This window comes from Lissotriton vulgaris, chromosome 1_1 (genome assembly GCF_964263255.1).
Source record: "Lissotriton vulgaris chromosome 1_1, aLisVul1.2, whole genome shotgun sequence".
Taxonomy (NCBI): Eukaryota; Metazoa; Chordata; class Amphibia; order Caudata; family Salamandridae; genus Lissotriton; species Lissotriton vulgaris.
This window is the reverse complement of record NC_141685.1, coordinates 35,243,614-35,261,174: the sequence shown is the minus strand read 5'-3', so window position 1 is coordinate 35,261,174 and position 17,561 is coordinate 35,243,614.

Here is a 17,561-nt window from a genome sequence, read left to right as displayed (position 1 = left end):
CATAGACTTTGTATTGACTGCCGCGTGAGTGTTCCGACTCCGCACGCGCCGCCTGTGGGCCTCCTACTCCTAACCTAAGGGTCAGATAGTGTAGCCCCAGCGATGCCCTAAGCCTTCTCCTTTCACAAGTCGTGGTTCTTATACCACTTAAATTAGTATATGGTTTTACACGCCCCTAGGGCCTAACTGTAAATTGTGATATTTAAAGTATTTCTAAGTGTAAGGCTTTTGCCTCTGTCCTCATAAAGAGTTCAGAGGAGTATGTTAGTGAATAAATACATATATATTTTATATATATCCTGTGTGGTGTCCTTTCATTTGGTATTCAAGGGGTTACGTATGGTAAAACAGCTGGCTTTACATGCCCTCTAGAGTTATAGCCTAAGACTGCTCTGTCCATGCTACCCCTAGGATAGCTGGTCTATAAGGGGTCACGTGTTTGTAATTATACCTTCACACTGTGTTAAGTTAGCATGAGCGTTTTACAAGTTTAAAAGCCATTTTCCTTTTCTTCTGCCTCTGCACACGGCACATTATGTTATTACAGCTTTTCGCCTAGTTGCATATTTTGTTTGACACGAGAATAACAAGGTTTGCTTGATAATCTATGTCCGTACAGTGAGTGCCGATGCCTTCAAGGTTTTTCAACACAGTGCTTGTTGTTCGAGTTGATCAGCGCACGGTCTAGACATAACACATATGCAGCTGTGGCCAACTTTGGGTTTGAGCGGGTTTAATAATGCACTGCACAGAGAAATAAAATACACTTGATGGAGATTCGTATGCTGAGTGTTGGTGCAGGAGATGATGTGATCCGTTTCTGCTAAGCACAAGAGGTATGGGTCTGCCCTTCTAAACCCAAAAGAGACCTTCTTTAGATATAATATAATATACTGGCTAGGGAGGGTAAACTTATGTTTAATGTAACCTTTTACTATTAGCATTTTGACATGCTTTCTCCTTTTGTATTTTATGAAATAGTAACAATGCTGATAACCTTGTTCTTGATAATGTTTCCTTGTATTATCTAAGACACTGCGCTTAAGAACACGGCATTAGAAATAAACGTTTCAAAATTGCACGTGTCTTCATTTACTCCTCGTTCTGGACTGATATGTTGGTATGACGAAAGAGTGTTCATGTATTCCACTTTACCTGAGGTGTTCTGAGTTCATGTTCTGGGTTGTCTAATCATTGGGCATGAGAAAGAACCAATGAGACACTGATTGCTAGTCTGGTAGGGGATTTTGGATACTGAGGTGAGTTTTTGGCACACCCTCATTCACTGATGTTCTGGGTCTCTATGCACAGTTCTGTATAGGTACAGAATCCCTGCTACAAAGGTTGAGTTTACAACCATCACCATAAGGGTTGTTTGGACTTGTTCAAGGTGCTCACTAGAAGAGTGAACATCATTTATGTGTGTTCTGAATGTCAGATAAGGTTTAGTCTTGAATACAATGTCATTTCACATGAGAATTCACACTGGACTAAAGCATTATACAGGAGGGGTGTTGGACGTGGCCCTTCTGGCAGGTCCCCCCCTGAAGTTTTGTGCTTGTTATATGTGACCTGGGACTGGTGATCCCCCTTCTGAGTGTGTGTGTGGTGAGAGAGACCTGCCTCCCATAGGAATGCATGGGGAATGTATGTGGCTCTGGTAGTCCCTGATGCTTGGGGCGTGCCGGGTCGAGTTTGGTATGTGTGCCCTCGTGAGGTTGAATGCTACAAGATGATGTATGCGGCATGTGGGTGACTAGAAGGGAAGTGCCACTTCTAGACCCTGGTGCGTGTGTGCAGTAGGTGTGCTGGCGTATGATTGGCTGAAGCCGGCTGGGCCTCCCCCCACCAGGCTGGCTCCACCCCCCAGGGGTGCGTCCAGTGTCCCTAGCCTGGCCAGTACCAAGAAATTCCTTATAACCAGTTCTAGCTGGTTCTCTCCCTGCCTGCCCCTTTTGGAGACAAAGGGAGCTCCTGTATAAAAGGAGGGTGGGCCCTCTTCTCTCTCTCTCTTCTTCTTCCTGCTTGGGACCCTGTCAGGGTCGTGCTGCTGCTTGGGCTCAGGGAAGGGCGTGCCTCCCTGGGCCCTGCTCTGCTCCTGAACTACGGACTTCCTATGGACTCTGCTTTCCATGCCAATAGCCCTGGGGAGCGCTTTCCTGCTGTCCTAGCGCCTTGGGCGCTTCATCAATGCTTCTAGCGCTCGGGAGCGCTCTCCTGCCGGCCTAGCGCCTTGGGACGCTTCATTTATGTTTCTAGCGCTGGGAGCGCTATCTTTCACCAGCCGGTGCCACCCGGCAATTGCCCGATCGTGTGAGGGGCCCGAGCCCCCAGCGAGTGCCTACCTCGCTTGCCCCCGCCCTTGCTGTAATTATCGAGGGAGCCCACTCCTCGTTAATCCCCCCGGTGTTCACCGCCGCAGCCCGGGAACCCTCGTGAGGCCCGCCCCCGGGCCGCGCTCTGATTGGCTGATGACGCTCCCCCGGGCCGTGCTCTGATTGGCCGGCGGCCCGGGGAGCTGTGGAGGTGGGGATAGAGAGCCGAGCAGTGCAGGGGGCAGCGGGAGCCGACTCCGCGCCCCTGCGTCCCCCAACAGAAGTGCCGCTTCCCCCCGGGGCCCCCCAGGAGTGAACGGGAGCCCCGGAGAACGAGGAGGAACCGGCGCGACCGGAGCGGTGAGTGCTGCAGGAGGGGAGGCGGGGCATCGGAGCACATTGCCGGTGCTCGCCCCTCCCTTCCCGCGTGGGCACACATGTGCATAGAGGCCCGCGGGGCCCCCAGGGATGCCGGGTCCCCCGAGGGGGACCCCACCTGTCCGCAACTTCCTCCCTGAGCCCCGCGAGGCTCCGTCACGGCCCCTGGGGCCCCCATTGATGCCGGGTCCCCCGAGGGGGATCCCGCCTGGCCATCCCTTGTCCCCTGAGCCCCGAGAGGCTCCATCTGCACACTCTCCCCTGAGCCCCGAGGAGGCTCCAACGTGTCCTGGTCCCCTGAGCCCCGAGAGGCTCCATCTAAATTCCCTGGGCCCCGAGGAGGCTCCACCCCGGGCCCATTTGCCCCTGAGCCCCGAGGAGGCTCCACCATGTGTCTCTGGCCCTCCGAGCCCGCGAGGCTCCGCCCAGTGTTCCTGAGCCCGAGTGGCTCCAGCTATAATCCCCGAGCCCCGAGAGGCTCCACCACGTGTCCCTGACCCTGCCGAGCCTGCGAGAGGCTCCACCATTGCCCCCCTGGCCCCCTGAGCCTGCAAGGCTACGTCCAAGTCCCCCAGCGGCCCAGCACTTCGTGGGCCGCTGCCACGTTTAGGTTTGCCCCGGGCCCCTTGCAGCCCACTCTGGACATCGAGACTCTAGAGCGCCCTTGCCCCAGGAAGGCCATCTGGCCTAGGGGGCGCTGCTGACTATTATCAAAGTAATGCTGAGAATTCTTATGTGTTGCCCTGCTGATGGGGGCCTCTGTTGTGTTATGTACCTTGCCATTCCTTCCCTCCTGTATAACCTTGCCTCATGTATGTCTATACTGGTTAGAGTGAGTTCTATTGCTTTTTCTATGAGACCCCGGGGCGTGACGTATTCTAATGCTAAGCTCCTGGTGATTATGTGTTCTAGTCCTAGTCCGAGGAAGCTCCCAGTGGATATGTGTTCTAATGCTAGATCCATCATGTGCATACCCCTGGCAGGGGCCCCTTGGCCCTGCCCTGTACCTTCTTCCCTGTAAACCCTGCCCGTGCCCCTGGCACCTTGTACAATGTGTGTTCTTATGTGTCCTTCTTAATACAAAGACTATTTTCATATATACTTTGTGTGGAGTTCCTTTTGTGGGAGGCCTGGGATGTTGCTGTTGGTGGGTGCGTGCGCAAATGCTTCACACATGTCCTCCGAGATAGGCCTGACTGCCCACACCGCGTTACCTAGAGGGTGAGCAGGGGTCGACTTTATATAGGGGTGGCGGTCTCTGACTGGCTGTGGCGCAAGCCCTGGCCGGCCGGGGGTCCCATTTCCTACACTGGTGGCTAGCGGTGGGATCCGGACTTGTGTTTGTGCAGTACCACAACGATAACTGGTCTCCCTACAAAACTCTGCATTGTAAAGGGTCGCAAAGAAAGGAGATTATTGTTTTTAAGAGGTTACTTAAATGTCCGTTCTGTGAAAAATGTATTCTGGTACGCTATGAGTTAGGTGGCCCTAGCTCGGGAGGGTAGATCAACTCCCTGGTGCAATGTGTTTTCTGGATTCACCAGAAGGGTGGGATCCAGTGGTGGCAGCGTAATTGTGTTCAATGTGTATGATCCCTGTCCCTTCCCTGGAGTAATGATACCTGCGCCACATGGGTCAGGTCAGGTTGCTAAAAATGTCTGTTCTATGGAAATGTTTAATGATTAATAGAAATACCCGTTCTGTGGAAAGTTTTTAAGGTTACTTAAATGTCCGTTCTGTGGAAAAATGTGTGCGTATACACTGTGAGTTAGGTGTCCCTAGCTTGGGAGGGTAAATAATCTCCCTAGTACAATATGGTTTTCTGAATTCACCAGAAGGGTGGGATCCAGTAGTAGTTGCGTAATTGTGTTCAAGTGTGTGGTCCTTGTCCCTTCCCTAGAGTGATGGTACCTGTGCCACAAGGGTCAGGTTGAGGAATCAGGGGCGGTGGAAAACTGTCTTACCAGTCTAGGGGACGGTGTGTGGATGAATGTTGAGGTGTGCTGAGTAATGGAGTGTAAGTTCTCTGGGATGGGGAGCTTGCTGAATCAACGATAATAGTGTCCTTCCTTACCCCGCTGAATGTGTTGGATGCATCATGTGTTCCGTACACCGCTGAATGTGGTTGATGCGTCAGGGGTCCCCCCTTTTCCCAGCTAAATGTGTTTGACGCATCATGTCTTCCTTACCCCGCTGAATGTGTTTTAGGCGTCAGGTGTCGCCCTGGCTGAATTTATGTTGAGTTGTATCCCGGACAAGGAAGACCTGCTGGCGCTGCCGCGGCTTGCCTTGGGGAGAGCTGAACACTGAGACCTGCTGGCGCTGCCGCGGCTCATCTTGTTGTGGTTTAGGCGTCATGTGTTGCCCTGGCTGAATTCATGTTAAGAGGTATCCCGGTCAAGGAATACCTGCTGGCTCGGCCGCGGCTTGCTTTAGGGGAGAGCTGAACACTTAGTTCCCAGGTGGAAGACCAGTGGAGGGAGGAAGTTCCAAGACTGGTAAGCGAGTGTGTTCTGAGGGTGTTCTCCTGGGAGAGCGCGGAACCTCAGAAGTAGAGGTAGGGTGGGGCATTCTTGCCCGTGACCTCTGGCAAGCCTGAGGGTGCGGACCCTAGGTGGAAGGAACAGTGGTAGTCGTGGCTACCCTGAGAAAGGGAGTGGAGAAGGGCTATTGTGGGCCAGGGGTTACCACCACCCACTTCGGATTAGCAGGGACCAGTGGTATCTGGGTGGCCTAGGGCCTGGTCCTAGTCACGGACAACTAAGGCGTGCCAGTGGGGTAGCCTGGTTGGGCCTATGTCTTTATTATTTTTTATTTTTTTTAATTTTTAGTCTGTGTGTGTCTATCGGTCCATGTGGCGTCGAACTGGAGGGTGGCTCGGCAGCGCGGGCCACGTCCATGTTCTATCGCCCTGCAGCAGGGAAGTCCATCACGGTAGTGATTGGTCTACCCTGCGTTTGGGCTGGGAGGGGCATGTGTTGGACGTGGCCCTTCTGGCAGGTCCCCCCCTGAAGTTTTGTGCTTGTTATATGTGACCTGGGACTGGTGATCCCCCTTCTGAGTGTGTGTGTGGTGAGAGAGACCTGCCTCCCATAGGAATGCATGGGGAATGTATGTGGCTCTGGTAGTCCCTGATGCTTGGGGCGTGCCGGGTCGAGTTTGGTATGTGTGCGCTCGTGAGGTTGAATGCTACAAGATGATGTATGCGGCATGTGGGTGACTAGAAGGGAAGTGCCACTTCTAGACCTTGGTGCGTGTCTGCAGTAGGTGTGCTGGCGTATGATTGGCTAAAGCCAGCTGGGCCTCCCCCCACCAGGCTGGCTCCACCCCCCTGGGGTGCGTCCAGTGTCCCTAGCCTGGCCAGTACCAAGAAATTCCTTATAACCAGTTCTAGCTGGTTCTCTCTCTGCCTGCCCCTTTTGGAGACAAAGGGAGCTCCTGTATAAAAGGAGGGTGGGCCCTCTTCTCTCTCTCTTCTTCTTCCTGCTTGGGACCCTGCCAGGGTCGTGCTGCTGCTTGGGCTCAGGGAAGGGCGTGCCTCCCTGGGCCCTGTTCTGCTCCTGAACTACGGACTTCCTATGGACTCTGCTTTCCATGCCACTAGCCCTGGGGAGCGCTTTCCTGCTGTCCTAGCGCCTTGGGCGCTTCATCAATGCTTCTAGCGCTCGGGAGCGCTCTCCTGCCGGCCTAGCGCCTTGGGGCGCTTCATTTATGTTTCTAGCGCTGGGAGCGCTATCTTTCACCAGCCGGTGCCACCCGGCAATTGCCCGATCGTGTGAGGGGCCCGAGCCCCCAGCGAGTGCCTACCTCGCTTGCCCCCGCCCTTGCTGTAATTATCGAGGGAGCCCACTCCTCGTTAATCCCCCCGGTGTTCACCGCCGCAGCCCGGGAACCCTTGTGAGGCCCGCCCCCGGGCCGCTCTCTGATTGGCTGATGACGATCCCCCGGGCCGCGCTCTGATTGGCCGGCGGCCCGGGGAGCTGTGGAGGCGGGGAGAGAGAGCCGAGCAGTGCAGGGGGCAGCGGGAGCCGACTCCGCGCCCCTGCGTCCCCCAACAGAAGTGCCGCTTCCCCCCAGGGCCCCCCAGGAGTGAACGGGAGCCCCGGAGAACGAGGAGAAACCGGCGCAACTGGAGCGGTGAGTGCTGCAGGCGGGGAGGCGGGGCGTCGGAGCACATTGCCGGTGCTCGCCCCTCCCTTCCCGCGTGGGCACACATGTGCATAGAGGCCCGCGGGGCCCCCAGGGATGCCGGGTCCCCCGAGGGGGACCCCACCTGTCCGCAACTTCCTCCCTGAGCCCCGCGAGGCTCCGTCATGGCCCCTGGGGCCCCCATTGATGCATGGTCCCCCGAGGGGGATCCCGCCTGGCCATCCCTTGTCCCCTGAGCCCCGAGAGGCTCCATCTGCACACTCTCCCCCGAGCCCCGAGGAGGCTCCAACGTGTCCTGGCCCCCTGAGCCCCGAGAGGCTCCATCTAAATTCCCTGGGCCCCGAGGAGGCTCCACCCCGGGCCCATTTGCCCCTGAGCCCCGAGGAGGCTCCACCATGTGTCTCTGGCACTCCGAGCCCACGAGGCTCCGCCCAGTGTTCCTGAGCCCGAGTGGCTCCAGCTATAATCCCCGAGCCCCGAGAGGCTCCACCACGTGTCCCTGACCCTGCCGAGCCTGCGAGAGGCTCCACCATTGCCCCCCTGTCCCCCTGAGCCTGCAAGGCTACGTCCAAGTCCCCCAGCGGCCCAGCACTTCGTGGGCCGCTGCCACGTTTAGGTTTGCCCCGGGCCCCTTGCAGCCCACTCTGGACATCGAGACTCTAGAGCGCCCTTGCCCCAGGAAGGCCATCTGGCCTAGGGGGCGCTGCTGACTATTATCAAAGTAATGCTGAGAATTCTTATGTGTTGCCCTGCTGATGGGGGCCTCTGTTGTGTTATGTACCTTGCCATTCCTTCCCTCCTGTATAACCTTGCCTCATGTATGTCTATACTGGTTAGAGTGAGTTCTATTGCTAGTTCTATGAGACCCCGGGGCGTGACGTATTCTAATGCTAAGCTCCTGGTGATTATGTGTTCTAGTCCTAGTCCGAGGAAGCTCCCAGTGGATATGTGTTCTAATGCTAGATCCATCATGTGCATACCCCTGGCAGGGGCCCCTTGGCCCTGCCCTGTACCTTCTTCCCTGTAAACCCTGCCCGTGCCCCTGGCACCTTGTACAATGTGTGTTCCTATGTGTCCTTCTTAATACAAAGACTATTTTCATATATACTTTGTGTGGAGTTCCTTTTGTGGGAGGCCTGGGATGTTGCTGTTGGTGGGTGCGTGCGCAAATGCTTCACACATGTCCTCCGAGATAGGCCTGACTGCCCACGCCGCGTTACCTAGAGGTTGAGCAGGGGTCGACTTTATATAGGGGTGGCGGTCTCTGACTGGCTGTGGCGCAAGCCCTGGCCGGCCGGGGGTCCCATTTCCTACAAGGGGAAAGCCAGAAACGTTTTACTCAGAAAGGAGATCTCACTAAACATGAGAAATGCATCAACATGAGGTGAAAAGTAAGGCGTATCTTGAGTTGCAGAAAAGCTTCTAACAACCTGACTTTATATGAGAGAGCACATATTGTAGTTGCAATAGAATTCATCAAGAAACTCTGCATGATAACTTAGGCTGCCCGCTTGCAACCTCCAAAGAAATTTCAGGCCTGGAAATATTTTTCATTTCAACAGAATCCACAGTTTGAGTATCTGAAAGTTACAAAACTCTCAATGTCTTTACTTTACACGGAGAAGTGTTAGTGCTTGCAAAAATCAACTAATAGCACAAAAAATCACAATAATAAATTCTTAAATTTTACTCCATCCAAAAGGTTTCTACTCACCCTTGTTTCTTAACATATGACTGATATCTATTTTTTCATGATAAGATTAAGCCTATGTGGAGTTCTTCAGTGAGGAACTCCGCAAAGTGACAAAAAAACTCTGGCGGTCTACGCGGAGTTCCGCAAGCAGCGGAGTGCGTCAGGGTCATGCAGTTTGTGGTGATTTCATCCCATGTCGGAGGATCATTTGGCCCTTCTCTTCCAGGAAGTTATGGATCTCTTTGCCAAGGGAGCTATCAAACGCATCCCTGTGCCAGAAGTAGGTCGGCGTTGCTACTCCCACTACTTGTTGGTACCCAAGAAGGACAAAGGCCTGCATCCTATCTTATTCCTCAGGGACATCAACCGCTTCCTCCGAAAGGAGAAGTTTAAGATGTTAACCATGGCTCATGTCTTGTCTGCCTTCGAACCTGGAGATTTGATGGTAGCGTTGGACTTGCAGGATACTTAATTTCACATCCCCGTCTTGCCTGCCTACCGGCATTACCTACGGTTCACGGTAGGCCACACACATTTTCAGTTTACCACGCTCCCCTTTGGCCTTACCAGCCCCCCCCCCTCCCGGGTGTTCACGGAAGGGATGGCGGTGGTCGCAGCTCATCTGCGCAGATCAGGGGTTCCAGTCTTCCCCTCTCTCGACGACTGGCTGTTGAAGGTGAGCTCGCCCAGGCTGTCGTCTCCCGCCTCCAGACTACGATGGACTTCCTGCATTTGCTGGGGTTCTCAGTTAACGTGCTGAAGTCACACCTGATTCCCTCCTATAAGCTCCTTTTCATCAGAGCGGTTCTGGACACAGCACAGTTTTGGGTCTATCCTCCCTAGCAGCAAGTCCAGTATATTTGGGCTATGATACCGATGTTTCAGCCTCCATCCAGGTGTTCGGTGACAATGACCCTGAGGCTGCTGGGCCTTATGTCCTCCTGCATCCTGCTGGTGCATCATGCCAGATGGCATATACGTGCTCTGCAGTGGGACCTGAAGTTCCAGTGGGCGCAGCACCAGGGGAATCTTTTCGATGACTTTCAGATTTCGGAGGGGACTGCAAGTTAGTTGCAGTGGTGGTTCACAAACCAGTATTGGGTCAACGGCAGATCCCTCTCCCTTCCCCAACCTGAGTTCACAGTAGTAATGGATGCGTCACTCCTGGGTTGGGGCAGCCATATGGGAGTGGCGGAGATCAAAGACCTCTGGTCTCTGGCAGAGTCCAGGCACCACATCAACCCTCTGGAGCTCCAGGCGATTTGTCTTGCACTGAAGGCATTCCTTATTTCTGTCAAAGGAAGAGTGGTGCAGGTGTTCACGGACAACACCACCGCCATGTGGGACTGCAACAAACAGGGCAGGGTGGGGTCGTGGACCTTATGTCAAGAGGCTCTTCGCCTTTAGACATGGCTGGAACATCAGGGCATATCTCTGGTGGTTCAACGCCTAACAGGTTCACTGAACGCCAGGACAGACAAACTCAGCCGTCAGTGCATGATGGATCACAAATGGCATCTTCACTCGAAGGTGGTGCTAGGTCTCTTTCAGTAGTGGGGAGAGCCTTGGTTAGATCTATTCGCCACCGAAGAGAACGCTCAATGTCAGCAGTCTGCTTGTTAGAGTTTCCAAGGCGGCTTTCGCTCGGCGACCCTTTTAGTTGCGAGTGGAGTTGCGGCCTCCTGTACCACTTCTGCCAAGATTGCTGAAGAAGATCAAACGCGATCAGTCCCAAGTATGGTACCCCGAGCCCTTGAGCATGGTCAACGATCCTATTGTTAACAGATTTTTGAAGTGCATTACTCTTCTCTTTCCTCCTTCTCCTTTCGTAATGCCCTAGTGGGAGTTGAATCTTGTCCTCACTTGTCTTATGTTTGCTCCCTTTGAGCGCCTACCAAATTGTCCTCTTCGCCTCCTTTGAAGACTGCTTTTTTGCTTGCCATCACCTCTGCTTATAGACTGTTCACACACTTTCCGTAGTATGCTTCGTTCTGGGCAGATAAACTCTGATCCCCACTCTACTTCTATCCTCCTGTTAGTGCAGCCCGATGTAAACAGTAATTGTAATGTATTTAGATTTACATAACACTTACTACCCCATATGAACTTTGAAACGCTTTTTCGGCGAGTAGCACGCTACTCCAGGATCCAAAAATGATTATTGGTGAATTAGTATAGGGAAATATAAAATGTATTTGAGAGCTGTACATGTTGGTCTGTTAGTTGGGTTAAAAAAGATAGTGGGGGGATAGAAGAGGGAAGGTTTTGCATTTATATAGCGCTTGCTGTGAGAAGTTGGCCTGGTATATGATGCTCACTAATTCTAGTGATCACCTTGTACCATGCCAAGCAACCCTTATGATGATTGGTTGTAAGTCAACCTTATAGACCAGCTATCCTAGAGGTAGCATGGACAAAGCAGTCTTAGGCTAAACTCTGGTAAGGCATTTGAAGCAAGCTGTTTTACCATATACAATCCCCTTGAATACCAAATGAAAGGACACCACACAGATATGTATTGAAAATATATATATATTTATTTACTACAAGTATCCCCTATACTCTTTATGAGCATAGAAGCAAATGCGTTAAAACAGAACACTGTTTAAATATACAAAAGTTGCACAATATGGATAGGCCCTAGGGGCCACTCAACTCATATACTAAAATAGTGGTATAAGTATCACTAATCGAAAAGGAAGTAGGCCTAGGACCTTGGGAATCGCTGGAGCTATGCGGGACTAGCAGTGATGAAGTCGGGAAAGGCCCGCGGGACTCGGGTGCAGCTCTTAAAGCACACGCATGTACCAATGCAAAGTCAATGGTGCGTAAAAAGTACAAAGTTACTGCAAAGGGAACCTTCCGGATGACCTAGAACCTAGCAACTTGGAACAAAGACACTAGAGGTGTATTGCTACACAGGAGCACCGGAGTGCCAGGGTTACCTCACCCACAGGAAGCGGGTGCATATGTCTCAAAGTGTGTCGGGTTTCGTCGCGCTGGTCTAATTAGCCTGTAGATGAAGATGCTGCAGGCGGGTCGTCGAGAAGAGTTCCGGTGGATCCAAGGGTGGATCTGAAGAGGTGAAGACCTGAAAGCAGAGGGGACAATGTTCAAAGCCACTAGCCAGTGACTACAGTGTAACCAGGAGGGAACCAGGCGATGTTGGGTGCAAACAGGTGAAGAAGTGAAGATTGTCTCTGCAGCCACGTGGACACGAAGAGGTCGAGGATGTCCAGGAGTCGATCACGAGCTTTCCCATGAAGGCTCTAGCTGATGGCGGTGTCGGCTTCTTGATCGGAGCAAACAGGCCTTGGCTAATGCAAGTCACGCAGGAAACGATACAAGCTTCTCACTCGGACCAGCAAGGTCAGAGGGGCTGCTCCTTTTTACAGGAGCGAGGGCCAGTCTGGAGCAACCAGACCAGTGGTGTTGAATTCGGATTTTGTCACCAAGATGGCCACTAGCCAACGGGCCAGTAACCGGGATGACGCGCCGAGTGACAAAATGCAAAAGGGCCCCACGCAGATCGTGGAGATGCTGGGGGGCTGATCTTCGGTGCAGATGCTGCTCGGTGGCAGGGCTTCTCAAACCCCAAAGCACAGCATCAAGGGTGCCTCGGGTGCTGCGCAGTCAGCTCCTCGTGGATCTTCCAAGATGGCCAGTCCCACATCTCTTGGTGCCTCCATGGGTCTCTTCTTTTCAGGGACTGTGGATCGGGCTCTGAGATGTCTGAGAATCCAGGTCTTGTCGAGCTCTGGGCTCGGGCTCCGGCGGGAGGCGGCGGCAAAGCAGACGTCGAGTTGCTGGATGGTGCCTGTATTCACAGGGTGGTCACTCCTTGGCCACAAGGGAGATGCTCTTCAGTCTTCTGTGCAGCAGAATGTCGAAGTCCAGTTTTCTTCTTAGTTTCAAGTTGAGTTCAGGATGATCTGAAGTCTTGGGACACAGCTCCTACTCTTATTCCAAATCTAGGGGCCGGATCACCTGCTAGGTCCCTCCTCTGGGTGGGACCAGGAAGGGGGGTGGTTACACCCCCTTTCCTTTGTCCAGTTCCGCGCCAGGACTGGGGCCGGAAAGCCCCAGCACTGGTTTGAACCGGCATATGCACAGGGACACCTTGTGTGCCCCAGGCATGTCTCATTCTATTCAGCCCTGTCCTACCTAATACACAAAATCCTGTCTTGGGTGGTGCTAGCACCTCCCAAGGCAGGAAACCTTTTGTCCAAGCCTCCCTCGCTGGAAAGACTCCCAGCAGCAGGTCAGACTTGTGTCTGTGGTGGCAGCATCCATTTTGTGATGCTGAGGCTCGAGTTAACTTTAACCGGGGTTCAGGTTATGTACATGCCGTGTCCCTCTAGAAGGGTGGAATGCTACCCCCGTCGCCAGAATTGGCGAGGGGGTAGTATTCCAATTCGTATGACACCTTACTCGACATGTTTTGATAAACCCAAACCAAAGTTAGCAAGTAACCGCGAGGATTATAATGCACTTAAGAGTATATGGTATGGCAATATCCCGGAACAGCTAAGGGAGTTGTTCCCGACAGCTGCAGACAGGCTCAGCTCGTGCCAGAGCACCATCACACATGAAACCAAGCACTCTGCCTCCAGGATTGTTAAGGCCTGCCATAGGAGTGACTTATAGGTTACCATGTGTCCATATATGTTAGATATAGATATACTATATCTAAGTAAGAGGTGATAACACCAACTTACCCCAGCTGAGTGATCAGCCAGTTGTGTCAAATATGGAGGCCAGGCCAGGGGTGGCACAATACATGCTGCAGCCCCTGGAAGGCCTTGGAAACACCTATGCCCTGGGTACCTAGGGTACACTGTTACAGGGGCCAATAAGGTGAACCAGTTCCAATTGGTAATGTACCTAAGGTACATGGAGTCCATTTTAAGGAGAGAGCAATTAGCCTGGGGCCCTGAATAGCAGGATCCCAGGCCAACTGAGTCAAAAAACAGCTAAACACCAGGCAAAAAGTTTGGGGTAACCATAGTCAGGTATCCACCTTCCTACACTTGCTACCCCTGATGAAGTGTTGAAGTGCTTTTCGGCGAGTAGCATGCTACTCCAGATCCCCAAAAGATGAATAGACGGATCAATTATGGTGGGTAGGTTGTTTTATTGTATACACACAACTGTACAAAAATTAATACAATTCTGTTGTAAAGTTGTATCCAAGAGGCAAGTATAGTCTCTGATAATAATGTATACAATACTGATAAGTTTTAAGTTGGCTTTCCATCAAGACTGATGCCCCGTAATGTTGATGCAAAGTCAGTTGTGCTGGAGTATCTTAGACTCTTGTTGAATTGTACCATCCACCTTGTAGGTACTGCTATTCATATCAGGTCCACGTTGTAGATAGACACGAACGCCTAAATTGTGCACTATTTATATTAGGCATAATGTAAGTGAGCAGATGACAGTAAGCACTGTACAAGCTGTATTAGGTGCTTAGTAGTAGAGTGACATAGAGGGCGATAAACACTCACTAAATCTTTTTTTATTATTAACAGTCCTCATAAGACCATACAATTCAATACGATGTACAAATAGCCCATTGGGGAACAGTTCAGGCATCATCTGGGGATTACACATCCGAGAAACACAAGTGTCTTTCATGAATACAAATTGACTACTCCTCCAAGGACTGCACTGTATTATTGACACGGGCGAAAAGGCAAACAAGCAGTTAGGAGGCGCACTGATTGTATACCCCTACCTGACAGGATGGTGACAGACCCCAACCACCTACAGGGAAAACGTGCCACCTCATTTAATAGCTGCCAGACGCTTTACTTTGTAAGCAGACTGGTAGTTTACAACTGCGCCTACGTTGGGGCACCACATGTTTTTTCCAGCATAATCTGGTGTACTCCCCCTGTGTGGGATGATAGCACCCACTGAAAACTGCACCGTTGTGTAGTCTGGGGCAGTGCACCTTCCATGTAATTCCGAACTGGGCCTTTAAATACAGTACTATTTTGTGTGCCTATTTAATTCAGGTATACAAAGAATGTGGTACTACTTGTATACTAGGGTAGGACATGGAAGATTGAATTTCTATGGTGGCAGAAATGTTTTTGTCAAAGTGCCCTAAATACTCTCCCATACCCTGAACATAATGAGATTACGTAGAATACACTTCTGCGTGCCTAATGCTGCTATTTGTATTTCAAGACCAGTGATTAATGTGGCTTTATTAAGTTCAAAGCCATTAGGCGTTTCCGACCTGTCTGATACTTGCATATCGAAAAGATGGGTCATTTGAACCTAAAGATAGATAAACATATTCATAGGTCACTATGTATGTCTGCATCTAATATAAAACTGTAAATTATGAGTGGTGATAAGTGAGAAGTTAAAGGCAGCCGCTAATCGAGCTGCATTTGTATATAGGCCTTCCTTTATTATGATATCTATTCCTGCTTAAGTCTTTAATTGTAATGAATACTTTAATACCCAGGCATGAAGTCATCGTTGATCTGTTTAGATAATTCACCTGTCTCGCCACTTCTTCCCCACTGCATCCTTAACCAGTGGCCTATCCAGTGTGCCCTGGGCCCAAAGGCAAGAAAGGAAATGTGACCTCTGCCGTTTATTTGGACTGTGAAAAACAGCAATAATCATTGTTCTGTGGGCCCCTCAGGCCTCTGTTTGAACTGTGACAAACAGCAGTTATCAGGGTTCAGTGGGCCTTTAAGGCATCTGTGACCTGGTGCCACTGCACCTGCTGCACCAATGGGAAGCTAAGCCCCTGCCCTTAACAGCTTTTATTCTAGCCCCACTGGAGAACCAAAACAGCCAAGTACTGATCTGGCCATATATGCAGGCATGCAGCCGCCTCTTCCACTGAAGGGATTTAAGTCGCATGAAAGCAGCATGCGGGAAACAACCATTTTCTGAGGTAAAGTCAACTAACACCTCTTCTGTTCCAACCTGAATCCATTTAAAACCAGGGACGAAAAAACGGTTCATCGTCATCCCTTGCTTATCAGAAGGGTAAAACAGATTCATCTAACATTACAGTTTACCACATAACAAATTGTGATTCTGTTTACAAATTAAAACTAGCATGCATATAGAAAGGGGAGCCTTTGGCCAAAATAGCCATTTTCCCTACCCATACTTTTAACACATCTTATACAAAAAATGCTAATTACATTGTCATCCGGAAATTGTCATTAGCGCCTACTCATAACCAAATGCCACTTAGAATTGTCTTTCACTTCAAGCTTTCAAAGGTATATTAATATAAAAGCAGTATTGAATTTTTTGACGTTGTGTACTCTTACCAGAAACGTTTGATTAACCAGTTATAAAGTCACGTCTAGCTTAGTTACTTTACAGTCTTCTTTTTTTTAATAGTAATTATTTCACATTGTTACTGAATATGCATGGCTAAACACTTATAAGGTCCCAAAGGCGAGACCTATTGGCTATGACAATGCTTGTTATTGATTGAGTAAATTGAGCGGCAGAACATTTGATTAAGTCCTGCAGAATGCCGCAAACACCTATTTGGAGGGTTAATAGGCTGAAACATGTTGACCTCTTATTGACTCTAACAGTGCATATATATTTCTCCCACAGTGTCCTATTTTTAATCCTGGCCCAGGGGTGTACAAATAATGGAAACCACTTACCCTTTAGCAAGTTTTAACTTTCACTCTGCTGCCCCCACTACCCTGAGCTCATTATTGTGGTATTTAGTATACCTTTCTCTATAACAAAATATGCCTGAACTCCTCCCTCTCAGTGAGGGGGTTGTTTCATGGTGCAAGGAGATTCCCAATAAGGAAGCATGCCAACTATGGTGGGTGGGGGAAATTGTCCTTTTAAAGGGATATTTCATCTTAGCTAGGTCTTCATTTGCAACAGTAATCCTCAGAGACCCAAGGGTTTCTTGATTGTGGTAGAAATGCATTTTTACCCCTTCATTGTACGTTCAAGCACAGACCATTGCATGAAATGTGATCTATGTAGGGAAAATACTCTGTGCCCTGACAAAATGTGTTAAAATAACAGAAAGTTGATCATCGCAAATATAACTGGAATGTTAATTCTAGCATATTTTTGATACCACAAGGTATAAGAAATTTGGGGATCTTTATCTGATATCTTTATCAGTAAGTTATCTGAAATTATTGAACATAAACTTTTCCAAGTATTATTTCGAAAGATTAAGGAATTGGTCTTTTCTGAACTAACCCCCAGTGCGTATGACTAGCTCAGGATAGCTCCCAAAGAGGTAAGCGCCTCCAGGCAATGTCCAGCTCAAAAGGATATAGCGTCCCAAGAAAGCAGGAAGACGTGGGTTTAAAAAGCTCTCCAGTGGGCGGTGGGCGGGCCAACAGGGAGAGCGGACCGGAAGGTGTCACTCGGTCTCGCAGGGACTCCTGGGAAATGGAGTCCCTGCTACGCTCGCAGCCCTGCTGTAGCCCTCAGTCCCGGTCCTGCTCAGTTCCACTCCTGGCAATGACTACAGGTCCAGCCCCTCTGGTGTAGCGGCGAGGTCCGTGTGCAGCCCAGGATAGCTCCCAAAGAGGTAAGCGCCTCCAGGCAATGTCCAGCTCAAAAGGATATAGCGTCCCAAGAAATCAGGAAGACGTGGGTTTAAAAAGCCCTCCAGTGGGCTGTGGGCGGGCCAACAGGGAGAGCGGACCGGAAGGTGTCACTCGGTCTCGCAGGGACTCCTGGGAAATGGAGTCCCTGCTAGGCTCGCAGCCCTGCTGTAGCCCTCAGTCCCGGTCCTGCTCAGTTCCACTCCTGGCAATGACTACAGGTCCAGCCCCTCTGGTGTAGCGGCGAGGTCCGTGTGCAGCTCAGGATAGCTCCCAAAGAGGTAAGCGCCTCCAGGCAATGTCCAGCTCAAAAGGATATAGCGTCCCCAGAGCTTATCTGTCAAATAGAGGAGTTGGTCCTAGACACAAGAAATAGGATGACTGTATTATCTCCCAATGGCGGGGTAGAGTCCATTACTATTGATCTCCATGAGAAATGTTTTGCGG